Source organism: Babylonia areolata, chromosome 14 (assembly GCF_041734735.1).
Source record: "Babylonia areolata isolate BAREFJ2019XMU chromosome 14, ASM4173473v1, whole genome shotgun sequence".
Classification (NCBI taxonomy): Eukaryota; Metazoa; Mollusca; class Gastropoda; order Neogastropoda; family Buccinidae; genus Babylonia; species Babylonia areolata.
In genome coordinates this window covers 20,722,589-20,737,588 of record NC_134889.1, presented here as the reverse complement: position 1 = coordinate 20,737,588, position 15,000 = coordinate 20,722,589, and the positions used below count along the sequence as shown (strand labels likewise).

Genomic DNA, 15,000 nt, shown 5'->3' with positions numbered 1-15,000 from the left:
AGATTATTTTTCATTTACATCACTGATAGCAGCATACATGTTCCTTTCCAATATGGAGACATGAATTTTGAAACGCATACATACAGACAGACAGACATATATACACACATTCTACAATGTTTGCATGAAAAATAGTCCTGTCATTCAAAACATGTTCAGTGCTATTTGTAATCAGACACATGAATGAGTAACTACACTTTGATTTAAAAAAAAAAATCTATTAGCACAACAGCGATCAGTGTTGATATATGTCCATTCAAGATGATGTCTCATTTACATTGGTGGCTGCAGTGTCCACATGCACACACACACACACACAAACACACTCTCTGTCTCTGTCTCTGCCTGTCTGTTTCTCTGTGTGTCTCTCTGTCTCTCTCTCTCTCTCTCTCTCTCTCTCTCTCTCTTCAGACAAACACAGACAACACACACACAGCTACATTAACACACAAAGAAATATAACACACTTTATTTAAAACAAAATCTAACACAAAATCCATAAAGACATTAAGATTCTCATTACACGTACAACACAACACACAACATCACACACACATAAGCACAATCACATCTCCTTTTTATTCTGTGCACAATGTTCTTATTTTTCCTGGGCTCTTTTTTTCAAGATCCTGACACACAAAACACAACACACGACCAGACCCTGCTCACATTCATCAGAAACACCACCTAGCTCATTACTGACACTCACCATAAAAGGACTCTAATATCTTCCTTGTCATTTCCATTAACGCAACTATCAACTTTGAATTTTAGATACCGTTGGGAAACAGACTTCTTATCCAATCAGTGAAAAATGCTTTTATTATTAAATTTTGGATATTAGTGTAAAATCACATTTTGAATTGTTTATTCATAAAGCAATCCTGTCACTGTTGCAAATCAACTTGAAGATCTAGATCTCCATCAGTTAAACAACCAGACTCATCTCCGTGTAATACACCGAACGTTATGATCCTGTGGAATACTTAGTTGATGAATATCCTCATTTAAATTTCTAGCACTTTCTCGTATTGGAAATTCAGAAGGGTCCATTGATTTGCTTTACTAATTCATCTTTTAGATCAGAAATTTAGTAGGTGTTTATTTGTGTGTACCTTACTTCCAGATGTAGGGAAGACTACTGACACGAAGAAGGGCAGACTTGTAGTGCCTGTAGAGCAGATCCTCATTCAGAAGTTTTTTCTTCAATCATTCCTGTGGCATTTGGAATTTGGAAATCCTACGCGCGGTTCCCCTTTAAAGTGTTCATCTTTCAGCTACTCAACTCCAAGTTTCTATGGAATTTGTTTTTTTGATTGTATCTTAACAGTAGGGATTAACTGTTCAGCCAGTGGTACAATTACTGTAGCCATGGTCATCTTGCCATGAAACATTCCTCCCCTTCCTTTTAGATTTAGTGATCATTTACATGTTAATATAAATTTCTTTTACATACAACATCAAGTTTAAAGTTTTGTAGAATAGAGATACATTTACCACACACACAATATTTCGATAAGCTATAAAAAAGTTCGCTTTAAAAATTGTGGTTTATAAACAATAATTATCCTTACAATCTTTTTGTCCTTAGTCAAAATAATTCTATATTATTGATTATTCAGTTCCTCATAGCAACAACCAATACATTGTTCCTTTCCAATTGGACTGAATTTGAACTTCTCACAGTAGCCTATCTATTACCTTTCTACAATTTTGCTTCGACAAACAAGTCGTCATCAACACATCACCGTCATCAGAAACAACAATAACTACCACTTTATTAACAAAACAATCTACACAACAGCACATAAATATTCCATTACAATCATGCACATACAGTGCCCATCCCACAAGACAAACACAACACAACACACGTATCTGACATCACACATTCTATGGGGTTTGTTATTTGTCTGTTTCTTTCTATGTCCTTATTTTCACAGACAAACACACATATATCACAGCAACCATTTACCACTACACTCCACACCACCCATGCACCATGCCACACACACCCCACACACACCCACACAAAAACAACCAAAAATACCATCTCTTATTCCATATTTTAATCAAATTGAATTTAATTGTATGAATAACTTTATTCAGTCAGTAGATATTTCGTTACAGAGATATTTGTAAATCAGGTAATTGATTACGCATAACCACACTTCAATGTTCGAAAGTACTAATCAAGAATACGAAAGGTTCTTCTAATTCTTCGGTGGATCATGATGTGTTGTCATAATTTGTGAGATTTCCGGATGAACCCTTTTCAATTGTGGAAATGTATTTGTGATGACATTTGGTACAGGTTAATTCAGTTTTATTTGTGATTAACTTCAAAAGAGTCTGTGAGATTGTAACAAGACTTGAAGACTTGTTAGACCGTGAGAAGAGAGAGGAACGTATGTGGCGAATCGACCTTTGTGAGTGTTGAGGGCAGTCCCTGTTAGGTTATCCTCCCTTTTGGGATTTAAAGGGATCTGCGGGAGGTCAAAAATCACTCATACCACCCCGTTATATGGGGTGCCTTTTGTGCGGTCTCTGGCTATGGTCTTTGCTTGATGAACGTTCTCTCCTTTGTGGGGAGGGAAGGGCTGCAACGTTCGTTCACTTATGTTTACTCTTACTCACAATTCGAAGTTTAATATATGTTGTTTTGTTCTTCTTCAGATAGGAATTATTTTATACAACCATACACCAAACACACAACACTCAACATAGTTCATAAAAATTTTTTTCCTTCAACATTTCATGTTTAATAATAATAATGATAACAATGCGTTTATCCATTCAGACCAATAATATGCTTTATTGCTAAGATAATCAAATCACAACACACCATCCTTTCTAGATGAAAAAAAAAAGTCTCATCAAACCAGCATTTACATTCCATGTGAGAAAATCTGTTTCCACTGTCATCATTTATCAAATGATAAATTATTTATTTAAATATAAATCTTTCCCAAAGAACAGTGTTGATACATGTCCATTCAAGATGATGTCTCATTTACATTGGTGGCTGCAGTGTCCACATGCACACACACACACACACAAACACACTCTCTGTCTCTGTCTCTGCCTGTCTGTTTGTCTGTCTGTCTGTCTCTCTCACTCTCTCTCTCTCTCTCTCTCTCTCTCTCGCAGACAAACACGCACACACATACACACGGACACAGACACTCTCTCTCTCACACACACACACACACACACACACACATACACATACACCCACACAAAAACAGACACACACACACACATACACATACACCCACACACAAACAGACACAAACACACACACACGTACACATACATTCACACACATTCTATGAAAGGAAAATTACACTTTGATGTTTTTAATCTCTTAGTGCAACAATGTTCACTGTTGATATTTGTCCATACGAGAGAGATAATGTATCGTTTACGTCAGCGATACCATGTACACACACATACACACAAGCACATGAACGCACGCACGCATGCACACATGCATGCTCACACACACACGTACTCACATGCATTACTTGAAACATCACCCTGAAAAGGTTACTTCTAATTTCTTTCCTTGTGCATTTCCATTTGATGTGTGTAAGTATCCATACATTTGACATTGTTAGGAGTTTCCAGTATGGGAAACCCTAGACTTCAATATTCCAGTCAGGTGAAAATATGCTCTCTATGCTCATGATGACTATTTTTGAGAGTAATTCAAGGGAGGTAATAATATTCAGGTGTTTATTTCGTGCATTAACCATCAACTGATTCAGATGTTTGGCTGTGAAGAATGTACTGAATTACACAAGAATGTGAAGAGACAAGATTTGTTCTCAATGATCGAGGTAGGAAGAAAGGAAGTAGATGTGATAAAGAATGTTGTTGATTTTCTTCAGAGTAAATTTCCTGACACCATTTTGTGAATTTGTGAAATTCCATAAGAGGGACATGCTGTGCACTGTTAGGTTAAGATCATACTTTTAGGGATCACTTCAAAAGTATGCTCTGCCGAGATGTCAGGTAACACTGACAGGACCGTACCCCGTGATGAGGAGAGACAGCCACCCCTTCTGAGCGCGAAGCGGGCAGGACTGACTGTAGGCTCTGATGGTCAGTCCTCTGCCATTGATGAACGTTCCTCTCCTCCCTTTGTGGGGAGTTTGGAGGAAGGGGTGGCAATCTGAGCGGTGTACGGTTCAACTAAAATGTTCACTCTTTACTTTACCTACTCTCTAAGTTTATTTGGGTGTTTTTTTTTTGTTTTTGTTTTTTCTTCCAGACTAGGGAATTTAATGTTATTGACTACAGCAGCACTGATGCTGAGCAATACTACTGTGAGCAGGACACTGCTGCAGACAACAGATTCCATCCCCCTTCCTTTCTTTGATCTCTTACTGCAACAATATTCACTGTTCATAATAATAATATATGATATAATGCGTTTACATCAGTGATAGTCCATACCAGATAATGTAGCATTTATGTCAGCAATAGCATACACACACACACACATACACATTCTATGATGTATGCATTAAAAAAAAAAGTTCTGTCATTCAAAACATGTTCAGTGCTATTTGTAATCAAACACATGAATGAGTAACTACAATCTGATTTTTTTCCCTCTTAGTACAAAAATAATCACTGCTGATATTGGTCTACAACAGATTATTTTTCATTTACATCACTGATAGCAGCATACATGTTCCTTTCCAATATGGAGACATGAATTTTGAAACGCACACATACAGACAGACAGACATATATACACACATTCTACAATGTTTGCATGAAAAATAGTCCTGTCATTCAAAACATGTTCAGTGCTATTTGTAATCAAACACATGAATGAGTAACTACACTTTGATTTAAAAAAAAAAATCTATTAGCACAACAGCGATCAGTGTTGATATATGTCCATTCAAGATGATGTCTCATTTACATTGGTGGCTGCAGTGTCCACATGCACACACACACACACACACAAACACACTCTCTGTCTCTGTCTCTGCCTGTCTGTTTGTCTGTGTGTCTGTCTGTCTGTCTCTCTCTCTCTCTCTCTCTCTCTCTCTCTCGCAGACAAACACGCACACACATACACACGCACACAGACACTCTCTCTCTCTCTCTCTCACACACACACACACACACACACACACACACATACACATACACCCACACACAAACAGACACACACACACACACACATACACATACACCCACACACAAACAGACACAAACACACACACACGTACACATACATTCACACACATTCTATGAAAGGAAAATTACACTTTGATGTTTTTAATCTCTTAGTGCAACAATGTTCACTGTTGATATTTGTCCATACGAGAGAGATAATGTATCGTTTACATCAGTGATACCATGTACACACACATACACACAAGCACATGAACGCACGCACGCATGCACACATGCATGCTCACACACACACGTACTCACATGCATTACTTGAAACATCACCCTGAAAAGGTTACTTCTAATTTCTTTCCTTGTGCATTTCCATTTGATGTGTGTAAGTATCCATACATTTGACATTGTTAGGAGTTTCCAGTATGGGAAACCCTAGACTTCAATATTCCAGTCAGTGAAAATATGCTCTCTATGCTCATGATGACTATTTTTGAGAGTAATTCAAGGGAGGTAATAATATTCAGGTGTTTATTTCGTGCATTAACCATCAACTGATTCAGATGTTTGGCTGTGAAGAATGTACTGAATTACACAAGAATGTGAAGAGACAAGATTTGTTCTCAATGATCCAGGTAGGAAGAAAGGAAGTAGATGTGATAAAGAATGTTGTTGATTTTCTTCAGAGTAAATTTCCTGACACCATTTTGTGAATTTGTGAAATTCCATAAGAGGGACATGCTGTGCACTGTTAGGTTAAGATCATACTTTTAGGGATCACTTCAAAAGTATGCTCTGCCGAGATGTCAGGTAACACTGACAGGACCGTACCCCGTGATGAGGAGAGACAGCCACCCCTTCTGAGCGCGAAGCGGGCAGGACTGACTGTAGGCTCTGATGGTCAGTCCTCTGCCATTGATGAACGTTCCTCTCCTCCCTTTGTGGGGAGTTTGGAGGAAGGGGTGGCAATCTGAGCGGTGTACGGTCCAACTAAAATGTTCACTCTTTACTTTACCAACTTCCGAAGTTTATATGGGTGTTTTGTTTTTGTTTGTTTGTTTTTTCTTCTTCCAGACTAGGGAATTTAATGTTATTGACTACAGCAGCACTGATGCTGAGCAATACTACTGTGAGCAGGACACTGCTGCAGACAACAGATTCCATCCCCCTTCCTTTCTTTGATCTCTTACTGCAACAATATTCACTGTTCATAATAATAATATATGATATAATGCGTTTACATCAGCAATAGTCCATACCAGATAATGTAGCATTTATGTCAGCAATAGCATACACACACACACACACACACACACATTCTACGATGTATGCATTAAAAAAAAAAAAGTTCTGTCATTCAAAACATGTTCAGTGCTATTTGTAATCAAACACACGAATGAGTAACTACAATCTGATTTTTTCCCCTCTTAGTACAACAATAATCACTGCTGATATTGGTCTACAACAGATTATTTTTCATTTACATCACTGATAGCAGCATACATGTTCCTTTCCAATATGGAGACATGAATTTTGAAACGCATACATACAGACAGACAGACATATATACACACATTCTACAATGTTTGCATGAAAAATAGTCCTGTCATTCAAAACATGTTCAGTGCTATTTGTAATCAGACACATGAATGAGTAACTACACTTTGATTTAAAAAAAAAAATCTATTAGCACAACAGCGATCAGTGTTGATATATGTCCATTCAAGATGATGTCTCATTTACATTGGTGGCTGCAGTGTCCACATGCACACACACACACACAAACACACTCTCTGTCTCTGTCTCTGCCTGTCTGTTTCTCTGTGTGTCTGTCTGTCTGTCTGTCTGTCTCTCTCTCTCTCTCTCTCTCTCTCTCTCTCTCTCTCTCAGACAAACACGCACACACATACACACGCACACAGACACTCTCTCTCTCTCTCTCACACACACACACACACACACATACACATACACCCACACACAAACAGACACACACACACACACATACACATACACCCAGACACAAACAGACACAAACACACACACACGTACACATACATTCACACACATTCTATGAAAGGAAAATTACACTTTGATGTTTTTAATCTCTTAGTGCAACAATGTTCACTGTTGATATTTGTCCATACGAGAGAGATAATGTATCGTTTACGTCAGTGATACCATGTACACACACATACACACAAGCACACGAACGCACGCACGCATGCACACATGCATGCTCACACACACACGTACTCACATGCATTACTTGAAACATCACCCTGAAAAGGTTACTTCTAATTTCTTTCCTTGTGCATTTCCATTTGATGTGTGTAAGTATCCATACATTTGACATTGTTAGGAGTTTCCGGTATGGGAAACCCTAGACTTCAATATTCCAGTCAGTGAAAATATGCTCTCTATGCTCATGATGACTATTTTTGAGAGTAATTCAAGGGAGGTAATAATATTCAGGTGTTTATTTCGTGCATTAACCATCAACTGATTCAGATGTTTGGCTGTGAAGAATGTACTGAATTACACAAGAATGTGAAGAGACAAGATTTGTTCTCAATGATCCAGGTAGGAAGAAAGGAAGTAGATGTGATAAAGAATGTTGTTGATTTTCTTCAGAGTAAATTTCCTGACACCATTTTGTGAATTTGTGAAATTCCATAAGAGGGACATGCTGTGCACTGTTAGGTTAAGATCATACTTTTAGGGATCACTTCAAAAGTATGCTCTGCCGAGATGTCAGGTAACACTGACAGGACCGTACCCCGTGATGAGGAGAGACAGCCACCCCTTCTGAGCGCGAAGCGGGCAGGACTGACTGTAGGCTCTGATGGTCAGTCCTCTGCCATTGATGAACGTTCCTCTCCTCCCTTTGTGGGGAGTTTGGAGGAAGGGGTGGCAATCTGAGCGGTGTACGGTCCAACTAAAATGTTCACTCTTTACTTTACCAACTTCTGAAGTTTATATGGGTGTTTTGTTTTTGTTTGTTTGTTTTTTCTTCTTCCAGACTAGGGAATTTAATGTTATTGACTACAGCAGCACTGATGCTGAGCAATACTACTGTGAGCAGGACACTGCTGCAGACAACAGATTCCATCCCCCTTCCTTTCTTTGATCTCTTACTACAACAATATTCACTGTTCATAATAATAATATATGATATAATGCGTTTACATCAGCAATAGTCCATACCAGATAATGTAGCATTTATGTCAGCAATAGCATACATACACACACACACACACATTCTACGATGTATGCATTAAGAAAAAAAAGTTCTGTCCTTCAAAACATGTTCAGTGCTGTTTGTAATCAAACACATGAATGAGTAACTACAATCTGATTTTTTTCCCTCTTAGTACAAAAATAATCACTGCTGATATTGGTCTACAACAGATTATTTTTCATTTACATCACTGATAGCAGCATACATGTTCCTTTCCAATATGGAGACATGAATTTTGAAACGCACACAGACAGACAGACAGACATATATACACACATTCTACAATGTTTGCATGAAAAATAGTCCTGTCATTCAAAACATGTTCAGTGCTATTTGTAATCAAACACATGAATGAGTAACTACACTTTGATTAAAAAAAAAAAATCTATTAGCACAACAGCGATCAGTGTTGATATATGTCCATTCAAGATGATGTCTCATTTACATTGGTGGCTGCAGTGTCCACATGCACACACACACACACACAAACACACTCTCTGTCTCTGTCTCTGCCTGTCTGTTTGTCTGTGTGTCTGTCTGTCTCTCTCTCTCTCTCTCTCTCTCTCTCTCTCTCTCTCTCACAGACAAACACGCACACACATACACACGCACACAGACACTCTCTCTCTCTCTCACACACACACACACACACACACACACACACACACACACATACACATACACCCACACACAAACAGACACACACACACACATACACATACACCCACACACAAACAGACACAAACACACACACACGTACACATACATTCACACACATTCTATGAAAGGAAAATTACACTTTGATGTTTTTAATCTCTTAGTGCAACAATGTTCACTGTTGATATTTGTCCATACGAGAGAGATAATGTATCGTTTACGTCAGCGATACCATGTACACACACATACACACAAGCACACGAACGCACGCACGCATGCACACATGCATGCTCACACACACACGTACTCACATGCATTACTTGAAACATCACCCTGAAAAGGTTACTTCTAATTTCTTTCCTTGTGCATTTCCATTTGATGTGTGTAAGTATCCATACATTTGACATTGTTAGGAGTTTCCGGTATGGGAAACCCTAGACTTCAATATTCCAGTCAGTGAAAATATGCTCTCTATGCTCATGATGACTATTTTTGAGAGTAATTCAAGGGAGGTAATAATATTCAGGTGTTTATTTCGTGCATTAACCATCAACTGATTCAGATGTTTGGCTGTGAAGAATGTACTGAATTACACAAGAATGTGAAGAGACAAGATTTGTTCTCAATGATCCAGGTAGGAAGAAAGGAAGTAGATGTGATAAAGAATGTTGTTGATTTTCTTCAGAGTAAATTTCCTGACACCATTTTGTGAATTTGTGAAATTCCATAAGAGGGACATGCTGTGCACTGTTAGGTTAAGATCATACTTTTAGGGATCACTTCAAAAGTATGCTCTGCCGAGATGTCAGGTAACACTGACAGGACCGTACCCCGTGATGAGGAGAGACAGCCACCCCTTCTGAGCGCGAAGCGGGCAGGACTGACTGTAGGCTCTGATGGTCAGTCCTCTGCCATTGATGAACGTTCCTCTCCTCCCTTTGTGGGGAGTTTGGAGGAAGGGGTGGCAATCTGAGCGGTGTACGGTTCAACTAAAATGTTCACTCTTTACCTTACCAACTTCCGAAGTTTATATGGGTGTTTTGTTTTGTTTGTTTTTTTCTTCTTCCAGACTAGGGAATTTAATGTTATTGACTACAGCAGCACTGATGCTGAGCAATACTACTGTGAGCAGGACACTGCTGCAGACAACAGATTCCATCCCCCTTCCTTTCTTTGATCTCTTACTGCAACAATATTCACTGTTCATAATAATAATATATGATATAATGCGTTTACATCAGCAATAGTCCATACCAGATAATGTAGCATTTATGTCAGCAATAGCATACACACACACACACACACACACACACACACACACATTCTACGATGTATGCATTAAGAAAAAAAAGTTCTGTCCTTCAAAACATGTTCAGTGCTGTTTGTAATCAAACACATGAATGAGTAACTACAATCTGATTTTTTTCCCTCTTAGTACAAAAATAATCACTGCTGATATTGGTCTACAACAGATTATTTTTCATTTACATCACTGATAGCAGCATACATGTTCCTTTCCAATATGGAGACATGAATTTTGAAACGCATACATACAGACAGACAGACATATATACACACATTCTACAATGTTTGCATGAAAAATAGTCCTGTCATTCAAAACATGTTCAGTGCTATTTGTAATCAAACACATGAATGAGTAACTACACTTTGATTTAAAAAAAAAAATCTATTAGCACAACAGCGATCAGTGTTGATATATGTCCATTCAAGATGATGTCTCATTTACATTGGTGGCTGCAGTGTCCACATGCACACACACACACACAAACACACTCTCTGTCTCTGTCTCTGCCTGTCTGTTTGTCTGTGTGTCTGTCTGTCTCTCTCTCTCTCTCTCTCTCTCTCTCTCTCTCTCTCTCTCAGACAAACACGCACACACATACACATGCACACAGACACTCTCTCTCTCTCTCTCTCTCTCTCTCTCTCTCTCTCTCTCACACACACACACACACACACATACACATACACCCACACACAAACAGACACAAACACACACACACGTACACATACATTCACACACATTCTATGAAAGGAAAATTACACTTTGATGTTTTTAATCTCTTAGTGCAACAATGTTGACTGTTGATATTTGTCCATACGAGAGAGATAATGTATCGTTTACGTCAGTGATACCATGTACACACACATACACACAAGCACACGAACGCACGCACGCATGCACACATGCATGCTCACACACACACGTACTCACATGCATTACTTGAAACATCACCCTGAAAAGGTTACTTCTAATTTCTTTCCTTGTGCATTTCCATTTGATGTGTGTAAGTATCCATACATTTGACATTGTTAGGAGTTTCCGGTATGGGAAACCCTAGACTTCAATATTCCAGTCAGTGAAAATATGCTCTCTATGCTCATGATGACTATTTTTGAGAGTAATTCAAGGGAGGTAATAATATTCAGGTGTTTATTTCGTGCATTAACCATCAACTGATTCAGATGTTTGGCTGTGAAGAATGTACTGAATTACACAAGAATGTGAAGAGACAAGATTTGTTCTCAATGATCCAGGTAGGAAGAAAGGAAGTAGATGTGATAAAGAATGTTGTTGATTTTCTTCAGAGTAAATTTCCTGACACCATTTTGTGAATTTGTGAAATTCCATAAGAGGGACATGCTGTGCACTGTTAGGTTAAGATCATACTTTTAGGGATCACTTCAAAAGTATGCTCTGCCGAGATGTCAGGTAACACTGACAGGACCGTACCCCGTGATGAGGAGAGACAGCCACCCCTTCTGAGCGCGAAGCGGGCAGGACTGACTGTAGGCTCTGATGATCAGTCCTCTGCCATTGATGAACGTTCCTCTCCTCCCTTTGTGGGGAGTTTGGAGGAAGGGGTGGCAATCTGAGCGGTGTACGGTTCAACTAAAATGTTCACTCTTTACTTTACCAACTTCTGAAGTTTATATGGGTGTTTTGTTTTTGTTTGTTTTTTCTTCTTCCAGACTAGGGAATTTAATGTTATTGACTACAGCAGCACTGATGCTGAGCAATACCCCCCCCCCCCCCCCCCCCCCCCCCCCCCCCCCCCCCCCCCCCCCCCCCCCCCCCCCCCCCCCCCCCCCCCCCCCCCCCCCCCCCCCCCCCCCCCCTTTTTTTTTTTTTTTTTTTTTTTTTTTTTTTTTTTTTTTTTTTTTTTTTTTTTTTTTTTTTTTTTTTTTTTTTTTTTTTTTTTTTTTTTTTTTTTTTTTTTTTTTTTTTTTTTTTTTTTTTTTTTTTTTTTTCTATTTGTAATCAAACACATGAATGAGTAACTACACTTTGATTTAAAAAAAAAAAATCTATTAGCACAACAGCGATCAGTGTTGATATATGTCCATTCAAGATGATGTCTCATTTACATTGGTGGCTGCAGTGTCCACATGCACACACACACACACAAACACACTCTCTGTCTCTGTCTCTGCCTGTCTGTTTGTCTGTGTGTCTGTCTGTCTGTCTCTCTCTCTCTCTCTCTCTCTCTCTCTCTCTCTCTCTCTCTCTCTCTCGCAGACAAACACGCACACACATACACACGCACACAGACACTCTCTCTCTCTCTCTCACACACACACACACACACACACACACACACACACACATACACATACACACACACACAAACAGACACACACACACACACATACACCCACACACAAACAGACACAAACACACACACGTACACATACATTCACACACATTCTGTGAAAGGAAAATTACACTTTGATGTTTTTAATCTCTTAGTGCAACAATGTTCACTGTTGATATTTGTCCATACGAGAGAGATAATGTATCGTTTACGTCAGCGATACCATGTACACACACATACACACAAGCACATGAACGCACGCACGCATGCACACATGCATGCTCACACACACACGTACTCACATGCATTACTTGAAACATCACCCTGAAAAGGTTACTTCTAATTTCTTTCCTTGTGCATTTCCATTTGATGTGTGTAAGTATCCATACATTTGACATTGTTAGGAGTTTCCAGTATGCCAAACCCTAGATTTCAATATTCCAGTCAGTGAAAATATGCTCTCTATGCTCATGATGACTATTTTTGAGAGTAATTCAAGGGAGGTAATAATATTCAGGTGTTTATTTCGTGCATTAACCATCAACTGATTCAGATGTTTGGCTGTGAAGAATGTACTGAATTACACAAGAATGTGAACAGATAAGATTTGTTCTCAATGATCCAGGTAGAAGAAAGGAAGTAGGTGTGATAAAGGATGTTGTTGATTTTCTTCAGAGTAAATTTCCTGACACCATTTTGTGAATTTGTGAAATTCCATAAGAGGGACATGCTGTGCACTGTTAGGTTAAGATCATACTTTTAGGGATCACTTCAAAAGTATGCTCTGCCGGATGTCAGGTAACACTGACAGGACCGTACCCCGTGATGAGGAGAGACAGCCACCCTTCTGAGCCGAAGGGCAGGACTGACTGTAGGCTCTGATGGTCAGTCCTCTGCCATTGATGAACGTTCCTCTCCTCCCTTTGTGGGGAGTTTGGAGGAAGGGGTGGCAATCTGAGCGGTGTACGGTTCAACTAAAATGTTCACTCTTTACTTTACCAACTTCTGAAGTTTATATGGGTGGTTTGTTTTTTCTTCTTCCAGACTAGGGAATTTAATGTTATTGACTACAGCAGCACTGATGCTGAGCAATACTACTGTGAACAGGACACTGCTGCAGACAACAGATTCCATCCCCCTTCCTTTCTTTGATCTCTTACTGCAACAATATTCACTGTTCATAATAATAATATATGATATAATGCGTTTACATCAGCAATAGTCCATACCAGATAATGTAGCATTTATGTCAGCAATAGCATACACACACACACACACACACACACACACACATACACATTCTACGATGTATGCATTAAAAAAAAAAAAGTTCTGTCATTCAAAACATGTTCAGTGCTATTTGTAATCAAACACATGAATGAGTAACTACAATCTGATTTTTTTCCCTCTTAGTACAAAAATAATCGCTGCTGATATTGGTCTACAACAGATTATTTTTCATTTACATCACTGATAGCAGCATACATGTTCCTTTCCAATATGGAGACATGAATTTTGAAACGCATACATACAGACAGACAGACAGACATATATACACACATTCTACAATGTTTGCATGAAAAATAGTCCTGTCATTCAAAACATGTTCAGTGCTATTTGTAATCAAACACATGAATGAGTAACTACACTTTGATTTTAAAAAAAAATCTATTAGCACAACAGCGATCAGTGTTGATATATGTCCATTCAAGATGATGTCTCATTTACATTGGTGGCTGCAGTGTCCACATGCACACACACACACACAAACACACTCTCTGTCTCTGTCTCTGCCTGTCTGTTTGTCTGTGTGTCTGTCTGTCTGTCTCTCTCTCTCTCTGTCTCTCTCTCTCTCTCTCTCTCTCTCTCTCTCTCTCTCTCTCTCTCTCTCTCTCTCTCGCAGACAAACACGCACACACATACACATGCACACAGACACTCTCTCTCTCTCTCTCTCTCTCTCTCTCTCTCTCACACACACACATACACATACACCCACACACAAACAGACACAAACACACACACACGTACACATACATTCACACACATTCTATGAAAGGAAAATTACACTTTGATGTTTTTAATCTCTTAGTGCAACAATGTTCACTGTTGATATGTGTCCATACGAGAGAGATAATGTATCGTTTACGTCAGTGATACCATGTACACACACATACACACAAGCACACGAACGCACGCACACATGCACACATGCATGCTCACACACACACGTACTCACATGCATTACTTGAAACATCACCCTGAAAAGGTTACTTCTAATTTCTTTCCTTGTGCATTTCCATTTGATGTGTGTAAGTATCCATACATTTGACATTG

At 39.0% G+C, this 15,000-nt stretch overlaps 1 protein-coding gene and 6 non-coding genes across 7 annotated transcripts in view; all 7 read left to right on the top strand.

Annotated features, from left to right (window-relative positions):
• Window positions 1–15,000, top strand: part of LOC143289904 (gamma-aminobutyric acid type B receptor subunit 1-like) — a 64,740-nt gene that overhangs the window by 31,720 nt on the left and 18,020 nt on the right. The gene's annotated exons all lie outside the window — the stretch shown is intronic.
• On the top strand, window positions 3,966–4,186 carry LOC143290033 (small nucleolar RNA U3). Its single transcript, XR_013056318.1, has one exon. It is a non-coding gene; the product is annotated as a small nucleolar RNA U3 (small nucleolar RNA).
• Window positions 5,907–6,127, top strand: LOC143290032 (small nucleolar RNA U3). The gene has a single exon (XR_013056317.1). It is a non-coding gene; the product is annotated as a small nucleolar RNA U3 (small nucleolar RNA).
• Window positions 7,855–8,075, top strand: LOC143290031 (small nucleolar RNA U3). Its single transcript, XR_013056316.1, has one exon. It is a non-coding gene; the product is annotated as a small nucleolar RNA U3 (small nucleolar RNA).
• LOC143290030 (small nucleolar RNA U3) lies at window positions 9,804–10,024 on the top strand. The gene has a single exon (XR_013056315.1). It is a non-coding gene; the product is annotated as a small nucleolar RNA U3 (small nucleolar RNA).
• LOC143290037 (small nucleolar RNA U3) lies at window positions 11,729–11,949 on the top strand. The gene has a single exon (XR_013056321.1). It is a non-coding gene; the product is annotated as a small nucleolar RNA U3 (small nucleolar RNA).
• LOC143290039 (small nucleolar RNA U3) lies at window positions 13,411–13,626 on the top strand. The gene has a single exon (XR_013056323.1). It is a non-coding gene; the product is annotated as a small nucleolar RNA U3 (small nucleolar RNA).